We start from the raw sequence: 7,439 nt of genomic DNA, 5'->3' as shown, positions 1-7,439 counted from the left end.
CTAAGTATCATCAAAGTACTGAAGAACTGATGGGAGTTGATTTTGTCGATGTTTATTTATTTTAAAATCAATGAAATGTTATTTTGCAAGACAAGTACATGTAATTATTTTGATTTGAATTACGCACATTTTTATAAATGAATTTTTGTACTTTTTCGACAAGAATGCCGAGACACCCCATATGAATCATGTTAAATAATATTTAAAGATAAAATGAATTCAATCAAACTATGTATCAGTCATAGAAATATTTCTCGAAAACTGCATGTATCCAAGCAATATTGAACTCTAGTCTCGTTCAACCAAACGCTCGGCTGATACCGTAAATCTCCGACAAGGATTAACGGAGACAGCCGAACGTCGAGTTGAACGAGACTATATTGAACACTGGCGTAGGAATACATACGACTACAAAACATATTTAAATTGTTCGTACCATTTAAAATCTGACTATTTTCAAGGTATTTATAAATAAGTTTCCTTGAAAAACAATGCTTTAGCATACATTACATCAAATTTATCAATTATTTTCCAGAACTAGGTCTTGTCAGCAGGAATGATTTGTGCTGAGGTCCAAACACTGTTTCATTTTCGGTTTGTCTGAGTAACTGCATAGGAGAGTTGATTAAAATCAACTCCCAAAATTGTTTTCGTCAAACTGAAAGGGATTTTAACACGGAAATAAAGTCAAAGGACAAGAGCGTACAAGGCCCTGCAAATCCCCCCGTATCCGTGATTTTGAAATGACGTTTACGTTTGAAACTGTGCATCAGTAAATGTACATGTATAATATAAAACAGTATTCTTTGACAAATAAATAATATACAATAGTACATGTACTTGTTACTTATCTCCTTTGTTTTATTTGATGCTTTTTAGGCATTACAGCATGATTTCATATCTGTGTTGGCGCTATTTTATCCGACATTGTATGTACAGAACATGAACATTACGTAATTGTTGTCATTATATAAATGGTATTAGATATTTTTCTCATTATCAATAAAAAAGCAAAACAAGTTTTACTTAAATTAAAGGCAAACGAATTAAAAATAAAACGCCGTCTATACGATTCGAACACCCTCTCCATGGAGAAGGATGGACTACAAGCCTCCGCCTATCACAGTCCGCTACGTTGACACATTAGAGTACGGGTGAATAAATCTCACTCTTTGACAATAATTAATAAAGTAAAACGTTATTGGTGAAAATCACAAACTTGACCCATTATTATAAATCATTAATATAAATCAAAATAAACTTATTCTTTAAATAAAAGTATTTTTAGGATGGATTCAGGACCCAGTCATACCTAATTTTGCAATTAAGAACAATGAATGATCCAAGATTTAGGCAAAAAACGATGTGCAGCTTAATTTGAAAATAAATACATGTCGTGTTTATAGAATGAAAGCACACTATTAACTTCCCTCGTAAAATTTTTAATGAAAACGATGCATACAAGTCAAAAATGAATTTTCTAACTTGAATTGAAATTCTTTCGTCTTCATTGCTCCGGGTGGGGGATATGCAACGCCTTGTACGACCCTGTTCTTTGTTTGCTAATTTACCAGCATTACATAGTGTTCAATCCCTGTCATTTATAGGAATTCTATATCATCTACGGTAACGTAATTTGATGTTCTAAATTTTAAAAATCAGTGGTCGATTTTTTTTCTTTGAAGTATGCTCAAATAATTTTTTATCAAATCAAGAAGCATGAATACAAAAGCAATAAAGTTTGTGGATGTGTTTATTGACGTTGAGGGTAGTAGAAATAAGGTTGAGGCGCTTTGGGTCGTAAAGTAAAAAAAATGGATAGGTGTGCTGTATTCCCGAAGGTCCACCAATATGCAATTCCATTCTCTCTCCAGAGGTCTTGCTACATAAGTTTTGGTTACAGACTTGTGTAGCACGACCTCTGGTGAGAGAAAAATGCAATTCCAGAGAAAGAAAAGGCAATTGATGCAGGATTCCGAATTTATTAGACGAGACTCATCGATGGCAACAGTTTCATGAAATAACAATTAAACAGACTTGTTTCTAACGAAACGCATATGGCTGATATTGGCCTCCGAAATCAGGCTCTAGGTGGGTCGGTTTACTGTCCGAGACTGGCCGCCGTATTCCAGACTGACTATTGACAATTGTACATAACTATTAATAAGAATCTGAACAATGAGTAAACTTGACAGGTGATGAGATTAAGTAGACTGAGTGAATGGGTTCACAGATATAGAATAATTAAATAAATTTCATGAGTCTTTAATATCCTATTTATGAAAAACAGATAATTGCACAATGTAAATTATACAACACTCTGTCTCTTTGAATTGTAACAATTATAAACATATCCATACACTCTAGCAAAAGCACACACTACTAGTATTAACGTTATACAATATTTTACAAAAAATATTATACATGAATGCACATTCATAGGAGGAGAGACCCTATAAATAAATAAATCAAAACTTTATGTAAATAATGATAATAATAACGGTAATACATTAATTGGATGTACGAATAGTCTGGCATTCCCTTTTTTTTTACCAGCCTCACGCAGATACATTGCGAGATTGCACAATTGTTTGCGATTATGAATGGCGAGAAGTTGAACTAACTTAAACGTTAAAGGACTAGTCCAGTAATATTTTTTTTAAATGCAATACACGTAGACATTTATAAAAAGGACAGATAAGAATAAAAAAGAATTCATCCTCGACTTCACCTAAATTACAATATTTGTAGATACGCAACGATCAGACAGTTCCATTATAACGGCCTTGCTCTACCAAAAGCATATGCGACGACAGTCTATATTTTGATAAAAGGACAACAAGGTCTTCCAGAATATTTTTACGCAAATAAAATTGTAAGGAAAAAGTCAGGCAGACACTTGTACAAAGAACATATAGAGGATGACTCGAAAATACATCTCTTTCCTGTATAAAAAAATCAGACAACCTCTGCTTTACAATTTGTAAGAAAACATTAGTGTTAGCTACATTTTGTGAAAGCCATACTCCATGCTTAAAATATGACTTTATATGTGATACTAATAACTACTAATAATACCAATAATTCTCTGACATTAAAACACCATGTATTTGATATCAATTGTGAAACCAATTCTTCATAAATATTGCGTAATATACAATTTTCTGTTTTAATAAATTTCAACCAATATTTAATGATGCACAGTTTACGCATAATAATCATGGGTAGACGACATAACTCTGGATAAACCATGAAGTTTGATGTACTTTTTTTAAACTTTCAAAATTCTTTTACGAAAGTATGTGTGAACTTGTTCTATTTCATCACCAGAATGGAACCCCTATATCTCGGAGCCATAGCTATGAACGCTAGATACATATGTATCAAAAATGCTTAATTTAGACTCAATTTTTAATTTAGTTTAATTTTCAAAGTAAAGTCCAAAATATAGTGAATAAAGTGAAAAGTGAATATTGCACGGCGATACTTCTCTAACTAGTTGCTGATGTTAGTAAGATTTTATATTTAACCGTTTTTTTCAAGGCTGTTATTTTCACTATATCTATTTATTCAAGGGTAGGTAAATCGGCTAAAATAATTATTCACCGTTATTTCAACCATGACTGATTCCCGATTTGGTTTGCTGGACAAATAAATATAAGGGCGTCCTACAATTACACCATTTAAACAAACGGTATTTACGAGTCCATCTTTTTCAGCCCCCCGGTTGTACCTGTGTACCTGGGTCGCAAACTCTCTACTACGTTTTTACAAGAGGACTACGCCCAAAACATGTAGTGACCACCCTACTTCCTTTGATACTGTAGACACAATGAGTAAATTTAGCTATTTGTTAATAAGAATACTGTAAGAGAGAAAAAAGATTGTAGCTTTCAATGTTTATGTATTTGTATTGATATTGACAGGTGTGAGGGACTGCAGCACCTGTCAGAGTCAGTGTTTGTGGGACTGTGTGAAATAGTGGGGACCTCACAACAGGTCGACATCAGAAGGGAGACAGAGAACATCAGTGAGATGGTGGAGAGACGTGTGCCACCTTATGATGGGGGTATTGGGATGGTGAGTGGCAGTTTCAGAGAAGGGTTCAGATTGATTGGATCAGATATTGACGACTGGATGTAAAGCAACCACCGAGTGATCATGGACAAGTCTCAGTCTGAGTATTACAACACAGCCAATACAATCTTGATTCTGTCTGACAGTTCTGAGAGTCCACCAGGATTCACTTTACTTCAGTTACTGACACCAACAACAGAGAGAAAAGTCCAATCAGCATGTGTCAGAATGAATAACAGAGTCTATATATCTAGTTCTATGTACAGAGAGATAACTTGTTTAGCAGTAATGCCCAATTCTACTGCACATGGTCCCTGTGGTAGTGGTGTTATAGCAACAGTAGAATATGACACTGCTCACTGTTTTGTTTGTGACATTTGGCCTCAGTCTGCCTCCTCATGGATAGACAGATGTCACTCATGGCCTGATCCTGAAGTTGTTCATGATATTGTCAGAAATGGATGTCACTTTGTAGCAATAGGACACCCATTAGGACCAAATGAAAACCTACAGTGGAGATTTTCTTTTTCTCTGGCAGAATGTAAACTTGTGTACTCAATGAACCACAGTCAGTTTTTGATATACGGATTGTTAAAATGTTTTTTAAAAGAAGTTATCAATCAACAGTCAGAAGAAACCAATAAACTGTTGTGTTCCTATCACATGAAGACAACCGTTTTTTGGGCGATTCAACAAAACACACTACCTCACTGGTGTCCACAAAATCTCCTAGCTGGTTTTTGGATATGCTTCAAACTCCTCCTTAAATGGGTGTATGAGGGGATCTGTCCAAACTTTTTTATCCCACAAAAGAACCTGTTTCTGGCAAAGGTCCATGGCCCAAAACAAAACAGTTTGTTCCTACAGTTACATGAATTATACAAGAAAGGTCTGGCCTGTCTGTTACAGAGTTCCTCTATCAGGTCTTACATCACTGATATCCTGTATAATCCTAGACGTTCAATTTGTACAAATGAGAATGTGATGAGGTCTGAAGTTGATATTGATCTAGAACTTCTCGAACAATGTGTTTCTATTGATATTAATATCATAGACCTTCGTCTACTTTTACAAGCTATAAAAATAGTAGAGCAGTTGGTTAATTCTCCTCTGCATCAGTATCAAGATGCCATTTTACGGAAATTGTCATCATCCATCTTTAAAAATACTGCATTTATATTACATGTACATAACATGTACACTACCGCAGTTGTTAACAAATATGTATATATTGCTAACAAAATATCCTGTCTCATGCTGAAATTAGCAGCCAAGTTTGGGTGTGTATCTGACATGTTGTACATTGCCATGTATTATTACAAGACACTCAGATACAGGGAAGCTTTATCTGTTATAGAGATGACAAAGGTTAAGTTAGCACAGCCTTATCTGATGTATAATGAATGTGTAGACAGAGAGAGGTATACTGAGGCTTTAGGGGGACAGTCCTGGTCTACAAAGATGAGACAGGCTGTAGCATGGGATATAGAACTTTACAACAGAATTTGTTATATCAGTGAACTAATTCCAGAACAACAGTCTGCTCTACAGAACCAGCGGCCTCTATTATTTATCCCATTATTTGTAATGTTACACTTCCTAGAGTTTTTGTGTTACAGACACATTGATACAACATTATCACAAGCAGCTCTAAATGAGCTACAGGTCCTAGTCCACCATGATCAGGGACTGTATGTACGTGATCTATACAGAGACATATCCTGGGAGATCCTGAGGATCTGTCAACAGATCACAGGGAACCTCCAAGCTGCTCTATACTCATACCAACAGTCACTGATCACACAGCATCCATTGCACGGAATACAAACTGCTACACAGAGGAGAATACAGGGTGTGATTCAGTCCGTACAACTACAGTAAATAAACACTATGTCTTGATTGGAAAATAAGAACAAATTTATGATGGATATGATTAATTTCCACAGAAAAATAATCATGTTCAGGGGAACATCTCCAGATTAACATTACTAGAAACATCAATATTTATATTTGATCAGTGCAAAGTGGTTTAATATCAAGATATGTTGCTACTATTATTGTACATGTGCTTATAGTTAATTAAACAATACCCAACTCAAAAAATTATTTTAATCATAAGTTCACATTGAAAAGTTATTCTGAATTATTTCAGTGATCCTCAATTTTTTTCTTCATGTTTTTGTTGCAATACTTAACAAAAATCTATAAATAATATAGCGAATCCCATTGTATTATATGTATTTATAACATAATATTTACATATTCAAAGAATCTTCGCCATTCTTTAAAAATCCACTTTATTTTATTTGTGTTTTTTTTTTGGCCAACGATGAAAAAATAATTTTTTAACTACAGGTACATGTAGTTTAAATCGGTTTGTTTGCCTTCGAATGTACAAACCTTAAGTTTCAAATGCATTGTTAATGTCAACTCTAACACCTAAAATAAATATTGTAAAATCATTTGTTGTTGTCTTTTTAAAAATATTTTTGATGATGATTAAAACTTTTGCACAGACCACATGAACTGTCCTCCGACTTCCAAATATTGTACTTACATGTACATGTACAAGACAACCTTCACCACAGGTACCTGACGTTATTTATTTTTCTCAAAACTAAAATATAGGCCTATACCCTATATCTACATTGTATAATGTATTATTAAATATAGGGTACATATATGTATACACAAATACAATGTGTATATTTTTATTATGAGAAAAATATACGTCAGGTGCCTGTGACTTTCACATTAAGTTCTTCTATGTAATGCACTGATGGCTAACAACAGCGAAGTTATACTAATTTCTAATATAAAAAAGTAGAATTTTTTTTAGAGAAATGGAGAAAGTGAGGTCTATATAAATAATAAAAATGATTTAATGTTGATGAATGGACGCTGATTGTAAATATTTTTTCTCAGACAATGATTGAGTTTTATAACCTTGGAACAAGAGGCCAAAGGGCCATACTGCTCACCTGAGCAACAATATACAGTTGTTGACTGGGTTCAAAGGCAACAGTTGATATGTCTGACCGGCTTGCAAACTGTTGCCAAAGGCTGAAGGTCTTGGGCGAAAGTTTGCGAGCCGGTTTCACAGATCAACTGTTGCCCGAGACACAGACAACGACTGTTTTGTTATACCCCTTGTAATTTAATAACTCGTTTTTCGCAGAATGTGACGTCACCGGTCAACAGTCTTTTTTAATAGTCGATTTTAACAGTTCAAATCCAAAAGTTTTAGTCCAACAGTCATACTGCTGGACTTTTTTTCGTATAGAGTTATATAGTAACTGTTTTACAGGGGTATAACAATAGCCAATCAAATAAGCATTACAGTATCAAATTCAAAATATCTT

General features: G+C 34.2%; 1 pseudogene; it reads left to right on the top strand.

Annotated features, from left to right (window-relative positions):
- The first annotated feature begins 1,098 nt into the window (after positions 1 to 1,098).
- On the top strand, positions 1,099 to 6,344 carry LOC128159136 (uncharacterized; annotated as a pseudogene).
- Positions 6,345 to 7,439: the final 1,095 nt, after the last annotated feature.

This window comes from Crassostrea angulata, chromosome 8, assembly GCF_025612915.1.
Source record: "Crassostrea angulata isolate pt1a10 chromosome 8, ASM2561291v2, whole genome shotgun sequence".
NCBI lineage: Eukaryota > Metazoa > Mollusca > Bivalvia > Ostreida > Ostreidae > Magallana > Magallana angulata.
This window is presented reverse-complemented; position numbering and strand designations above follow the sequence as displayed.